This window comes from Marmota marmota, unplaced genomic scaffold (genome assembly GCF_001458135.2).
Source record: "Marmota marmota marmota unplaced genomic scaffold, marMar, whole genome shotgun sequence".
In the NCBI taxonomy this organism is placed as follows: Eukaryota; Metazoa; Chordata; class Mammalia; order Rodentia; family Sciuridae; genus Marmota; species Marmota marmota.
This window is the reverse complement of record NW_026000253.1, coordinates 2,044,834-2,059,146: the sequence shown is the minus strand read 5'-3', so window position 1 is coordinate 2,059,146 and position 14,313 is coordinate 2,044,834. Positions and strand designations below refer to the sequence as shown.

Sequence of the window (14,313 nt, the reverse complement as noted above, 5' to 3'; positions counted from 1 at the left end):
TATATCCAGACATTTGCATTACTTTTATAATTTTAAAACCAGATTTATTTTTAAGGCAAACACGAGTGAATCAGATCTACATGTCCTGATATTAAACATGTTCTACACATATACTTTGAAAAAAGCAATGTGCAGCAGAGTACACATAGAAGAAAGGTGTGAATATACTTTGTATACAACCAAAAAAAAGAATGCATGTATAGATACTTTACAGGAATATAAAATTCCTGGAAGCATAAACAAAAGTGTTTAAGATTGAGAGAAAGAGTTCAGAGTGAGGGAAAGGAGACATTTACTACTCATTTTTTATCATTCTATGTATTTGATTTCTAAAACCATATTATTTATTTTATCATAGGGAGAAAAATGTATAAATGTATTTTTACTTTGAAAGGAGAGAGCTGCTATGGTATTAAAATCAGGGCCTAGTGAAGGGAGGGGAGGGGGTTTGGGAGTAGGAAGGACAGTGGAATGAACTGGACATTATTACCTGATGTGCATATATGATTACATGACCAGTGTGACTCTACATCATGTGCAACCAGAAGAATGAGAAGTTATACTCCATTTGTGTATGATGTGTCAAATGCATTCTGTCATATATAACTAATTAGAACAGAATTTTAAAACTCAGGGCCTAAAGCCTGTCTCTAAGTTTGCAGGTTTCCTTGATTCATAGCTATGATCAGGGCTTAGCAGTGTCCTCAAGCTTAAGAAAAATGACAGCCCAGAGCCCCTGATCCCTCCCAACCAGACTCACCAGCCTTTGCCATCCTAAACCTGTGACATCCTTCTGGCTGCATCCAAGGAGAAGGAGCAAAATACTAATAGGGGCTCACAGGACTCTTTTTCCATTTGACATTCGCCCTCCACTATATTACATTGAGAGTTTCAGACCAATGGATTTAAGGATAGAGCAAAAGGGTAGATTCACACATAAGAATAATAAAATAATGTACTCACTCCTGGTTTATGAGGAGGTGTGGAAGATGAGAAACAGCAATGTGTGTACAATCCAGAAGGGGAAAACACTCATCACAATGGAGGACATTAGTCTTTAGTGGAGGTGGACAGAGACAGGCAGACAGGTGTGGCTCGTGATGCAGAAGCATCATGTGCTATGGAATGGGGAAATTAGTGGGCTAATGTTAAGAGTACCAGGACTAGGGAATTTCCATAGGAAGCACTGACTGCCTGCCTTTCGGCACTGTTCAGCAGCTGATAGATAAAATGTACGTGCATGTGTATTGGGTGGGGAGGGGGAATGGAGGGGAAAACATAATTCCTTCTGCCTTTTTACACTGAACTGTCCCCAAACTCAGAGACATTTTCTGAGGAAAAGAAATCCACCACTTGTTGCAATGCTGTATTAACAGGTCTCCACCATTGCTAAGAAATAACCAGGACAGTCCCAAGGCACAATGGACGCAGACTAACAAGGACTAGTGGTTTGGTCTCTCCCCCATCCTCATACCATTCCAGCCATACCCAGCCTGTTATAAAGTCTATATCCTGCCAGTGATGTCTACAAAATATGCTGCAGCCAACAAAAATCAATCATGCTAGGAATTATTTAGGCCTAGTGACACAGAGACAAGGGAGAATAAGTGCAATTCTCAGCACCAGTGGCATATCTACCTTCATGGCTCTGTGGCTACTTTCCCCATAGTCTCAACCCCTATGTATTTGAATACATAATATCCATTCCTAAAAAGACAAAGCAGAGCATTATGTGAAACCTGGGAGTCCTGGAGTTAGGCACTTTAGCTATGAGTAACCAGAGAAACAAAGACTGAGATACATTCTTACCTGCAGTATTTGGTTACACACTCCATGCTACAAACGCAGGAACCTCAAAAGGTTTGCTATTGAATATTCTCTATCATAGAGAATGCTACCTAGAACTTCTTGAGACTCTCATTCCACCTAATGATTTCACCACAGCCTTATTCATAGCTTCAAAGACATAGAGTATGTCAAGGTCTGAAAAAAGAATGGAAAAGGGAAAAGGCAGAGTCAATTTCATGTTCAGCTCCCATCTCACCAACCTCCCAATCCTTAACATTGTGAAGGTTTTTCCAGACTTACCAGCTGAGACATCAGCAGCATCAGGAAACCATGGCATGACTCCAGGAAGGTGCAGCAAGCAGGTATCAGCTGAGCTTGTATCATCTCAGTGAAAAGTAGTACAGTTACTGAGCCTTCCTATACTCTGTTGCCCAACCCCTGCAACCACTCTTAAGATTGTTCAAGTATCTGGTACATTGTTGGTGTGTGGAAATTCCTTTTCCTCTGTCCCTCCCTTCTTGTTTTCTCTGATATTTTTACATTGGCCCTTCTGGGGAACTAAAGTCAAAGTTTGTTTTCTTCTCTTGAACATAAAATCACCCAAATCTATAAGGATGAGAAACTGATAAAAGCATCTGATTGGGGGAGAGTACTATGGGAGCAAGATCTTTTCCTTTCACATTAACATTAGTATTTACCTCTTCTTGCAAGTGGAATTATACATGTAGTAGATAGATCCATTGGCATGGGGCTGAGGGTATGTGTGTATGTACACATATATGTATTTAAGTATGTATACATTCTGGTTTCTAAGGCTGTTTAATATTTCTTGGGATGAGAAGTAGTCTGTTTCCTGGGCAAATCAACTTACATCATTTGAACAAATGAATGAGTACAGAGGACATAGAGCTGTGGCTCTATAAGACAAGTCTCAGTGAAAAGGGACTAAAAGTGAAATAGTAGAGGAATGGTGGAGCAAGGAGCTCCAAAAATCTGCTCAATAAAAATAAGAGCATCAATAATAAATTGTCCAAATCCATGTTTTCAGAACTGTGCGATTAATCAAAGGCTTGTGATAGTCCAAGGAGCATTTGTTCAAGAAAAATGGCTGAACCTTTATAAGAACCATGAGCTTTGTGAAATTTTCAGTTGTCCTATTCCAATCCCTCTACTCCCAGGTCTACAGTAGCCTTGAAAATGAACAACTGACAACTACAGTAATTGTGAAAATCAGTAGCCTAGCAGTCACTAGAGGGAGAGGCTGAGTTGGAGATCCCAAAAAAGTCCCATTTTCAGAAAATTATCACTATCTGACCTGTGGAGAAGTTTCTTGGCAGTGCCTACTCATATGATTCATCTTTATTTGATCTGTATCAGAACTTGCTCCATACAAAAAGCCTTTTTGGTTTTAATGCTTTATTTTTATATCAGTCTTAGGTTTATAGGAAAATTGAGCAGATGGTACAAAGGGTTGAGAGAGATGCTTAGCAAAATGGTGGCTAGGACTCTTCAGGAATCATCCTTCTGCACAAATATCAATTTGAAAATGATCCACACACAAAATACCTTTACAAGAGTTAAGGAAACCGGGTAAGAGATCATGTTACATGAGTATAGCACAGAAGTAAGGGGAAAAAAACACACACACACTGAAGAGAGTAGGAAGGACAATTTTACATTGCCTGTAACGTCCCCCTCCCCCAACATGAGACTGCTCATGTAGAGAGATATCCTCTACTTTTATAAGGAGAGGGGACCAAGCACTGGACCTTGCTTTGAAATCTAATGCTGCAAAACCCAGCATCAGGCAAGCCCCTGGTGCTTTGGGTAGACAAGAGAGTTGTGCTCTCAGCCTGTCCTAGTAGCAGGCTAGATACCACAACCCCAGGCTCTAGGCCTGCACAGCTAACTATCTCTTCACTGATGGGCTGTCCTCAATAACCCCAGGCTCTAGATCACTCTTAATCCTAGATCAATGCTTGTGTACCAGGCTTTAGGCCCAGACCAGCACCAAACAAGTCCCCACAGCCTCAGTCTCCAGGCCACCCCAGAGCCAGGCCAGCCTCACTCAGCAGCCCCAGGATCCATACCACCCCTAGCACCTGACACTCATCACCCCAGGATCAGGCCATGTCTTACAGCCCTAGTCATCAGCCTACCACCCATAGACTCAGCCTCCTGGTGAGGCCTTTTAGCTCTAGGCTCCAGGTCCACCTCAGATTACCAATTAGCCCACAGCCAAGTCAGCCCACAGAGCCCTAGGCTGCAGGCCTGCTCTTAGGTCATATCAGCATATCTGCTCTCAAGAACTAGGCCAAACCAGGGATATAAGATTTAGGCCTGCCCAGTGTTGTAATGTTCCCTATAGCCCTAATACCCTTTAAGCTGGCCCCTGAAGCCCCAGGACCCAGGCCAGCCCTTACAAACCTAGCCTCCAGTATACTTTGCTTTCAGCCTGGCCTCTATGGACCCAAACTCCACGTCATCCCCCTAATGACAGACCACATGGCCATAAGCACTGGTACATCACATGTGATCTCAGGCTGTAGGTCAGCCTTAGGCTCTATACTTGCCTCAGCACCAAGCTGACTCCAGGCTACAGTGGTCTCAGGGTCCAGGCCAGTTCCGTAGACCCAGGGTACAAGTTCATCCCAGTAGACCTTGGTGCCAGGCCAGCCTCTATGGACTGAGGCTCTAGGACCACCCACAGAAATCCAAGGTCTAAATTCGACTCTGTGAACATAGGACTCAGGCTTGGCCTCAAAGACTTAGACTCAAGACCAATGTAGTACCTGGATAGGCCCTGAAGACTCAAGTTCAAGGTCTACCCTAGTGTGAAGCAAGGCTCTATGGATCCATGCTTAAGAACATCTCCAAGAGATACAGGATCTAAGCCTACCCAAAGCAGATACAAAAAAAGCTCCACTCCAGTAGATCCAGGCTCCAGGTCCACCCACTGGATGACTCAGATTCCAAAAGAGAACAGGGGTAGCTATGTTTAAATCAGATAAAAGTAGACTACATTTTTTTTTAAAAAAGTAAAACAAGACAAATAAGGTCTTTATAAAATGAGAAAGGGGTACATTCAGAAAGAACACATAACAATTGTAAACACATGTACACCAACATCAGAGCACCCAAAAATACATGACAAATGTTAATGGGTCTGAAGGAAGAGTTAGACTGAAATACAGTAGGGGACTTTAATATCCTTTTAATGTACTTTCAGCAATGGAAGGATCATCCAGAGGGAGACATGATGAGAAATAATTGGACTTAAACTTCACCCTAGACCAAATGGACTTAACAAACCTATATAGGACCTTCCATCTCAAGGCAGCAGAATATACACTCTTATTAAATACACATAGACCATTCTCTAGGATAAACCATGTGGTAGATCTCAAAACACTCCCAACACATTCAAACAAATCAAAATCATATCAAGTGTTTTTTTCTGAGCACAATGCCATGAAACTAGATCAGGAGAAACTTTAGCAATTATACACATAAAGTAGAAAAATGCACAAGGCCAGGAACCACAGAACAAGAATAAGGCATCAAAAAGAGTTTTATTGGGAATGTGGAGGTGCTCTGGGTCAAGGTTCACTGGTCAGCGAAAGAATGAAGGGAAGTTGTGAGTGCTCAGGCAGAACCATACCTAGATAGGTTCCTAGAAGAAGGAGGGCTAGGCCAACCACATTGTTACTGCCCTTAGCAGGTTGGCCAAGCAGAGTTTAGGGGCCGGGTCACTTCAGCCAGGTGAAAAGTCCCCACCCATGGCTGCCATGGGATGGTGAGGGGGAAGCTGTGGGCAGCTAATACACATACATGGAAATTTAGACAACAACCAGGAGGTCAATGAAGAAATTGAAAGGGAAATTTAAAAATATCTTCAGACAAATGAAAGTGAACATACAATGTGCCAACACTTATGAAATGTAGCAAAATCAGTTCTAAGGGCAATAAGTTCCCACATCAAAAAATAAGAACGCTCTCAAATATCCTATACTACAACTCGAGGATCTAGAAAAAGAGAGCAAACTAAAACCAAAGTTACTAGAAGGAAATATGAAATAAAGATCAAAGAAGAAATAAATAAAATATAGACTAGAAAAACAATAGAAAGAATGAACAAAACTAAGAGTTGGTGGGCTTTTTGTTATACACTGGAAATTTTAATTTCTTACTTTTTAAAAATGTATGTAAAGATTAGTAAATGTACACAAAGTTGGGTGATGAGACAAAACTGATAAGTCTTTACTTGATTTAAAAAAGAAGACTAAAATAAAATTAGAAAGTAAAATGGAGGCATTGCAACTGGGAGGACAGAATACAAATGTCCATCCAAGACAATTACACAATTATATACCAACAAATTAAATGAACTAGAAGAAATACATAAATTTGGAGAGACACACAACTTACTGAGACTGAATCAGGAGAAACAGAAAATTTGAACAGAACAATAACAAGGAAGAAGATTGAATTAGTAATAAAAAGACTCCCATCAGAGAAAAGTCCAGGACCGAGAGCTTCACAGCTGGATTCTACGAAATATGGACATTCTTCACAGAACTAGAAAATGGGGTTCTGAAACTTATTTGGAAAAATAAGAGACCCAGAATAGCCAAAACAATTCTAAGAAAGAAGAGCAATGTTGGAGGCATCACAATATCAAATATTTAAAGAAGAAATAATATCAATGTGTCTCAAACATCCAAAAAATTGAAGAGGAAGGAATTTTTCTCAAACCCATTCTACAAGGCCAGCATGAATCTGCATCAAACCCAGATAAAGAATGGGGGAAAGAAGGAAGCAAGCAAGCTACAAGTCAATATTCCAGATGAATATAGAGGCAAAAATCCTCAACAATTTACTGGAAAATTAACTTCAAACCACACTAAACAGACCGTGATCAAATGGGATTTATCCCCACAATGAAAAGAGGCTTCAACATAAGCAAATCTGTAACTGTGACAAACCCCATTAACATAATAAAGGACAAAAATCATATGTTCATCTCAATAGATAGAGAAAAAGCGTTTGATAAAATACAACATGCATTTATGATAAAAAAAAAAGTTAACAAATTTGGTATAGAAGAAACGTACCTCAACACATATGGTAATTCCACAGCTAACTTCATACCGAGGTAAAGGGGGGTATTTTTTCCTATAAGACCAGGAACAAAACAAGGATCTTACCGGAGCAGTGGTCCACTTTGTGCTTTGAACATAGCCCTTGCTGCTCTGCCACTGCAGCTTATTTTTAAAAAGAACACGTTTCTTTCTCTTCCTCTCTCCCTGCTCCTCCCTATTCTCTCTGCCTCCCTAATCTCAGGGGAAACAGGATTATCTTTCTTCCCCATCCCAGGCAGAGGGTACTTGAGCACACGCCTACCACAGGAATGAAGTAATCCAGACCTTGTGGATGGCACTAGAAGATCTCAGAAATGACTGTCTCCGAATTAACAAGTGAATTACAACTCCAACAGAGAACATGTGGAACCTAGCCTTTGAGTCACCTCTTTAAAAGCCCCCTGTTCCTGCTGATGGGCACAATCACAGCCTTTGGGAAAGGAGTCCCCTGTGCTTCTCCTTGGTACCAAAGCAATAAGCCTTCCGTTTCCCTTTTTCTCAAAACTGCATCCTCGAGGTCATGTTCCTGGCTGCCCTGTGCAGTGAAATCAAGAAAACTGGCAGGCAGCTTCTCAGCAGCAAGGTGGGTGAACAAAAAACAGGGGGACTTTACTAGAATTTAAAACTGGACATTCAAATCATGTCAGGGACTCAGGAGTTCGGATATAATAAGAAAGAAATCCCCAGCAGCACAGCCAGGCCAGAAGCTCCAGCCAAGTGTCCCTCTGTGGGCATAGTAGAGGGATAAAGGAACTAAAGGAACCCACACTTTTGGGAGGCCGGAGGCACGTCTGGTATGGAGCCTTTAAAGATCAAGTACATCACCTGACAAACCTGAAAGATGTGCTGCATGATGTCATGATGTCTGTATGTGGGGAAAGAAGCTGCCATCTCTCTACCTCGTGTGCGGAGGGAGAACAGAGGAAGGAACCATTCTGTAGCTGCGGCATGGGCCAGGAACAGAGGAAGCCAATTCCTGCAAACCCAAGTTTGGCCTGAAATACAGGCCCAGTAAACACACACTGCACAACATAGAGTGTGCTTATGTGACCAGGAAAAATCAAATGTGAAGAGAGGTTTACACAGGGGAAAACTGGTCGTGGAAACCCACCCAGCTCTACCCTCCCCCTCCAATCCAACTGCTTGCAGGACCTGCTGGGAGAGATGAATCTGGCTGGGAAATTGGAAGGACAGGGACAGGGGAAATTGTTTGGAGACTGAACCCAAGACCAGGAAATGTGGGGTCTGCAGGTGATGTACAAGACTAAGAATTGGGTCTCCCACCATGTGAGTGGAACCCAGGGGAAATCCCTGGGGTAAAGTCTTCCAGCAAGGACCAGCAAGTACTGGAGGTACTGGAGGTGTGCTGATTTAAAATCTCCAGACCAACTGGCATTCAGCAAAGACCCTGGAGCCCACCCAGGCCTAAACCCTGCCTCTAGGAATTCCACCTATGGGTTACCTCTCTCACTCCAGCAAGCCAGAGGGTGGAGCATCACACTCTAGAAGACCCCACCTCACACTGCTGAGAAGCGAAGCTGAGAATATTTTCAACTCCGATGGAAAGAATTCTTTAATTTTTCATCAAGATTTTTTTCTTTTCTGTTTTTTTTAATTCTTTTTCACTGTTTAATTGTAACCTTAATAGTACATGGACATTTATATGCTCTCCTACTTTTTCTTCCCATTTCTAGCATCTTTTAAGCCATTTATTTTACATGAATTAGTTTTATAAAAATAGGATGTTTGACTAGTATATTTTAGTTTTATTTTGTATTCTTTTATTTTTCTTTTTGATTTTTTAAAAATTTTGCTATATATATATACATATACATATATATACACATACACACACATATATATACATATATATATTTTTCCCCCTGCCTGTTTCCCTTGTTTTCTTATCTTCTGCTAATAGCCAATATCTATTGTTCTCTCTTTGACTTTTCCTTTAATCTTTTTCTTCTGTGTTCGCTCCTCCTCTCTCATCACATCCTATATCACCTCTGTTCACTCCCTGTGCACCATTTGAAAATATAAACCATTTTGCAAACTTGCTGTTTTTATAATAGGCAATAACTGATCATATCATTTCTGTTTATTGTGATAATTATCATTATAGACATCACAGTAGGAGCTACTTGATTAATGCTGTAACTGGTTTGCAAATAATAAAAATAATTATTTTTCTCCCCCTAACCAGTGAGGTACTAGAAATCTCCAGGGATACTAGAAGTCCACAGGGGAGAGACTCTACTGCCTCTGATCCATACTGTTAGATGGGTAGACACACAAACAACATGAAAACTAAGGGAACAAATAACCCCAAGCAAACCAAGATACTTGAATAACAGAATCCATCAACACCATAGTGGAAGAAATGTCAGAGAAAGAGTTTGGAGTGTACACAGTTACATAGTTAAATGGATCTGCAAAGTAAAGGATACTGTAAGAGAGCAAATACAGGGAGCAAAAGATCACTTCAATAAAGAGAGAGAGATTCTGAAAAAATCAAACAGAAATCCTTGAAATGAGGAAACAATAAACCAAATTAAAAACTCAATAGAAGGCATCACCAACAGAATAAACCACTTGGAAGAGAGAACCTTAAGAAGTGAAGACAAAATATATAATCTTGAAAATAAAGTGGACCCCAGAGAGAAGATGCTAAGAAACTATGAGCAAAACTTTCAAGAACTATAGGATAACATGAAAGAACCAAATTTAAGATTGATCAGGATAGATGAAGGCACAGAGATATAAACCAAAGAAATGCACATTATTTTCAATGAAGTAATATCAGGAAATTTCCCTAATCTAAAGAATAAGATAGAAAATCAAATACAAGAGGCTTAGAGGATGCCAAGTGTTCAAAATTACAACAGACCCACATCAAGGCACATTATAATGAAAATACCTAGCATACAGAATAAGGATAGAATTTTAAAGGCTGCAAGAAGAAAATAACAGATTACATATAGGGGGAAAACAATAAGAATCTTAGCTGATTTCTCAATCCACACTGTCAAAGCTAGGAGGTCCTGTAATAACATATACCAAGCTCTGGAAAAAACATGGATGTTAAGCCAGGTGTGGTAGTGCATACCTGTAATCCCAGCAGCTCTGGAGGCTGAGGCAGCAGGATTTTGAGTGCAAAGCCAGCCTCAGCAATTGCAAGGTGCTAAGCAACTCAGTGAGACCCTGTCTTTAAATAAAACACAAAATAAGGCTGAGGATGTGGCTCAGTGACTTCCCCTGAGTTCAATCCCCAATACCAAAAAAAAAAAAGAAAGGAAGAAAGGATGCCAACCAAGAATCCTATATCCAGCAAAATTAAGCTTCAAATTTAAAGATGAAATAAAAACCTTTCATGATAAACAAAAGTTAAAAGAATTTACAACCAGAAGCCTGCACTTCAGAATATTCTGAACAAATTATTCCATGAAGATGAAATGAAGAAAAAAAAGTAAAAACCAGTGAAAGAAGGAACTACACTAAAGGAAAAGTCATTCAAAGGAGAAACTAATTCAAATTAAAAATTAGAAATAAAACAAAAGGCCCAGGAACACAAATCATATCTCAATAATAACCTTAAAAATTAATAGCCCAAATTCAACAACATAGACTGGCAAATGGATTAAAAAACAAGACCCAACAATATGCTGTCTCTAACAGACTCACTTCATAGGCAAAGACGCCCAGAGACTGAAGTGAAAAGGCTGAGAAAAGTACATATCACTCACACGGATTGCATAAACAAGCAGAGATTTCCATCCTCACATCACATGAAGTGACTTCAAGCCAAAGATAATCAGAAGGGACAAAGAAGGACATTCCATACTGCTTAACAGAATTATACATCAATAAGACAATCATAAATATTTATGCCCCAAACAATGGAGCATCTACATACATCAAACAAACACTTCTCAACTTCAAAAATCAAATAGACCACAACACAATAATAGTGGGTGACTTTAACACGCCTCTCTCACTACTAGATAGATCTTCCAAACAAAAATTAAAACAAAAAAACTCTAGAACAGAATAATATAATCAATAATTTAGACTTAACAGACATATATAGAATATTGCATCCATCAATGACTGAATACACTTTCTTCTCAGCAGCACACAGATCTTTCTCTAACATAGACCATGATACATAAGCTATCACATATGTTGGCATACAATCATAATATTCCTTGAATATATTTTTAGCATCTGTAGTATTATTTTGATAGCTCCCTTTGTATTGATATTAATTTTTGTGTTCTTGTCTTCTTGATTAGACTTGTTTGATTTTTATCAAATTTTAGCTGTATTATTTCTATAATTCTGCTCCTACTCTTATTTTTTCCTTCCTATGACTTAATTTTTAAATTAATTTACTTACTCTAATTTGTTATACATGATAGCAGAATGCATTTCAACTCATAGTACATGTGTATAGCACAATTTTTCAAGTCTGTCGTTGTACACAAAGTATATTCACACCATTCCTGTCTTTCTACATGTACTTAGAGTCATGATGTCCATCTCATTCCACTGTCTTTCCTACCCCCATGCCCCCTCCCTTCCCTTCCCTCCCCTATGTCCTATCCAAAGTTCCTCCATTCCTCCCATGCTTCCCCCCAACCCCCATTATGGATCAGCATCCACATATCAGAGAAAACATTCAGCCTTTGGTTTTTTTTAATTTGAAAATAATTTGATTGTTATTCTAGCATCTTTCTGGTACAAATACTTTAAGTTATAAGTATTCATCTGAGTATTATTAAATCCCAGAAATATCCTGATATTTTAAGCTTTTATCATCACTTAGTTCAAAACACATTTTATTTAATATTCTTGTGCTTTCTTCCTTGACCTCAAAGATATTTATAAGTAAGTGTACCATTTAATCTTGAAATGGTTGATGCAGTGGTGGGGTTCTATATATCTTAAGGTAATTGATTTCTAATGTAGTAATTTATGCAGGAAGCAGTCTGCCTGACTTCAAATTTTAAAGAAGTAATGGAAATGCTTTTTGTATTTCTTGTTTTGGTTACATATGTGTCAAAACTGATCAAGTTGCATGCCTCAAATATGTGCATTTTATTGTACTTCAATTTTACCTCAATAAAGCTATGGGGGAAAAGTGTCCTTGTTATTGGATTGGCATCAGGGACAAGAACCAAGCATTACGGAACAAATGTGGCATCCCAGATGGAACATGAGTGCAGCCCCCACTCCAGCCTTCCTGGGCAGGCCTAGGTCTAAAGTAACCCCACTCCCAAGCTGAGGATGCAAGTGCTGGGGAACTTGCTGAGAGCCAACTGCAGAGAGTTAGGAGATGGGCAAATTTGCCTCGGGTTGAACAAGGGGAGCTGTTCCTGTGAGTAAAGGGAGGGGCTGAAGGACCACCCAGCAGCTGTTGAAGCTCCTTTGGTTGCTTCAAACACAGGTTGGCTAATTTCTGTCCTTTTCTTTTCTGGGTGCAGTTATTTTGCCAGTCTCCCCAGGCATTTAGATTGATGGGATACTATTAGAGCAAGAATTGCTCTGCCCCAATAATGCATATCTCCTGGCTAAATGGGGTATCCTGTCAGATAGTAAAAGGGGAGACAATTCCTACCCCCAGGTTATAAACTGACAGTACTGAAACCTACTGCCACATAGTTTGTGGCCAGCAGCCTCCACCCCCCAGGGGCAAAAGGGGCTGGAAGGCAGGGCAGAGGCCACATTCTCTTGGGCCATTTCTCTAAGCCCAGGCAGCTTTTCTGGGATTTTGTTTCCCAGTTGACCCAGCCCTAAGGCCGACCTATGTGTGGCAGGCAGCCTCGGCAAAGGGATCTTCAAGGAAGCCTAAAGGAAAGGACGGAAAGGGCCTCCTCTGTGGCATATAAATATGCACCTAAGAAAAAGGTCCAAAAGGAGCCTCTGTGTGCAATTGACAGTGGGGAACTCACGTAAAGTGGACGGCATTGTGATGAAAGGGAGACCGGTCAGGCTCAAAAATATCCTGTACTCCAACCCCTTGAATGCCACCTGGGAGAGAAAGGATAGAGTCACAGCTTGTGTATATGCCAGATTGTCTGATCCCACTCCTGGGATGAATTTGTTGTGTCAATTAAGTGCCCAGATAACATTCACAAGGATTGTTTCAGCATGTGAATTTTAAAAAGGATTGGAAACTAGAAAAGATAAAAGAAAGTTACAGGGATGGAAATATATTTTAGTGCAGAAAATTGGAAGGTAAAAGCAATATTTCTGGATGAGAAAGTATTTTGTCTGGTAAAGTAATATTCTTGTGCTAAAGTCCAAGATGAAAGAGGAAAACTAAGGATAGTAAATAAGTTGTGAATGTTTAAGTTGCAGAAGGTTCATGGATGGTAAACCTCAACAAGTTTGTGTTTGTGATTAAATTGGCTTTAATAAGCACAAATTTATTTAAAATTATTGCACTGATATAAAGCAAAGTCTGAAACATTGTTATTCTCTTAACTGTCAAGCCAATTTTCTTGTATTTGTTAGGTTTTTCTTACTTGGGGGAACTAAGTCTTAAAGAAATTAGGGTTTGTACCTTATTTTAATAATGTATTTTGTTATTTGTTCTAATTAGTTATACATGACAGTAGAATGCACTTTTTGATATATTGTATAGATGGAGTATAATTTCTCATTTTTCTGATTGTACATGATGTAGAATCCCACCTGTTGTATAGTTATATAGGTACACAGGGGTAGTAATGTCTGATTCATTCTACTGTCCTTCCTACCCCATTTCCCCTACCTTCCCTTTACTCCCCTCTACCGAATCTAAAGTAACTAGCATTGTGAATTAGCATGGGCATGTCAGAGAAAATATTGTATATTTTTTAAAGTCATAAATGATTACTTTGTAACTGGTTAAAAAAAAAAACCTTAGTGTATCAACTATATTGTTATAGCCTAAATATGTGACTAGGTATATGTACGCGTCTGAGAAGTATATCTGTCTAAGCCTTGTCCAAGTGTTATGTAAAAGTTTACAAAATGAAAGTTTATGTAAGTTTACCAGAAAGACAACCAATAAGTGCTCTTTTATACATTGCATCTTACATAGAAGGGCCACACTGTCATTTGAAGACCTGTCTTATATCTGTTTGCTTTAACTAAGTCAATTTCTTTTTTTTTTTAATTTTTATTGTTGGTTGTTCAAAACATTACATAGTTCTTGATATATCATATTTCACACTTTGATTCAAGTGGGTTATGAACTCCCATTTTTACCCCGTATACAGATTGCAGAATCACATCAGTTACACATCCATTGATTTACATATTGCCATACTAGTGTCTGTTGTATTCTGCTGCCTTTCCTATCCTCTACTATCCCCCCTCCCCTCCCCTCTTCTCT

General features: G+C 39.5%; 1 long non-coding RNA gene across 1 annotated transcript; it reads right to left on the bottom strand.

Moving 5' to 3' along the window:
* Positions 1-988: 988 nt before the first annotated feature.
* On the bottom strand, positions 989-7,242 carry LOC125614238. The gene is made up of 3 exons (XR_007344842.1): positions 6,903-7,242; positions 2,089-2,172; positions 989-1,983 (listed from the first exon to the last, which is right to left on the bottom strand). It is a non-coding gene; the product is annotated as an uncharacterized LOC125614238 (long non-coding RNA).
* Between the last annotated feature and the right edge of the window lie 7,071 nt (positions 7,243-14,313).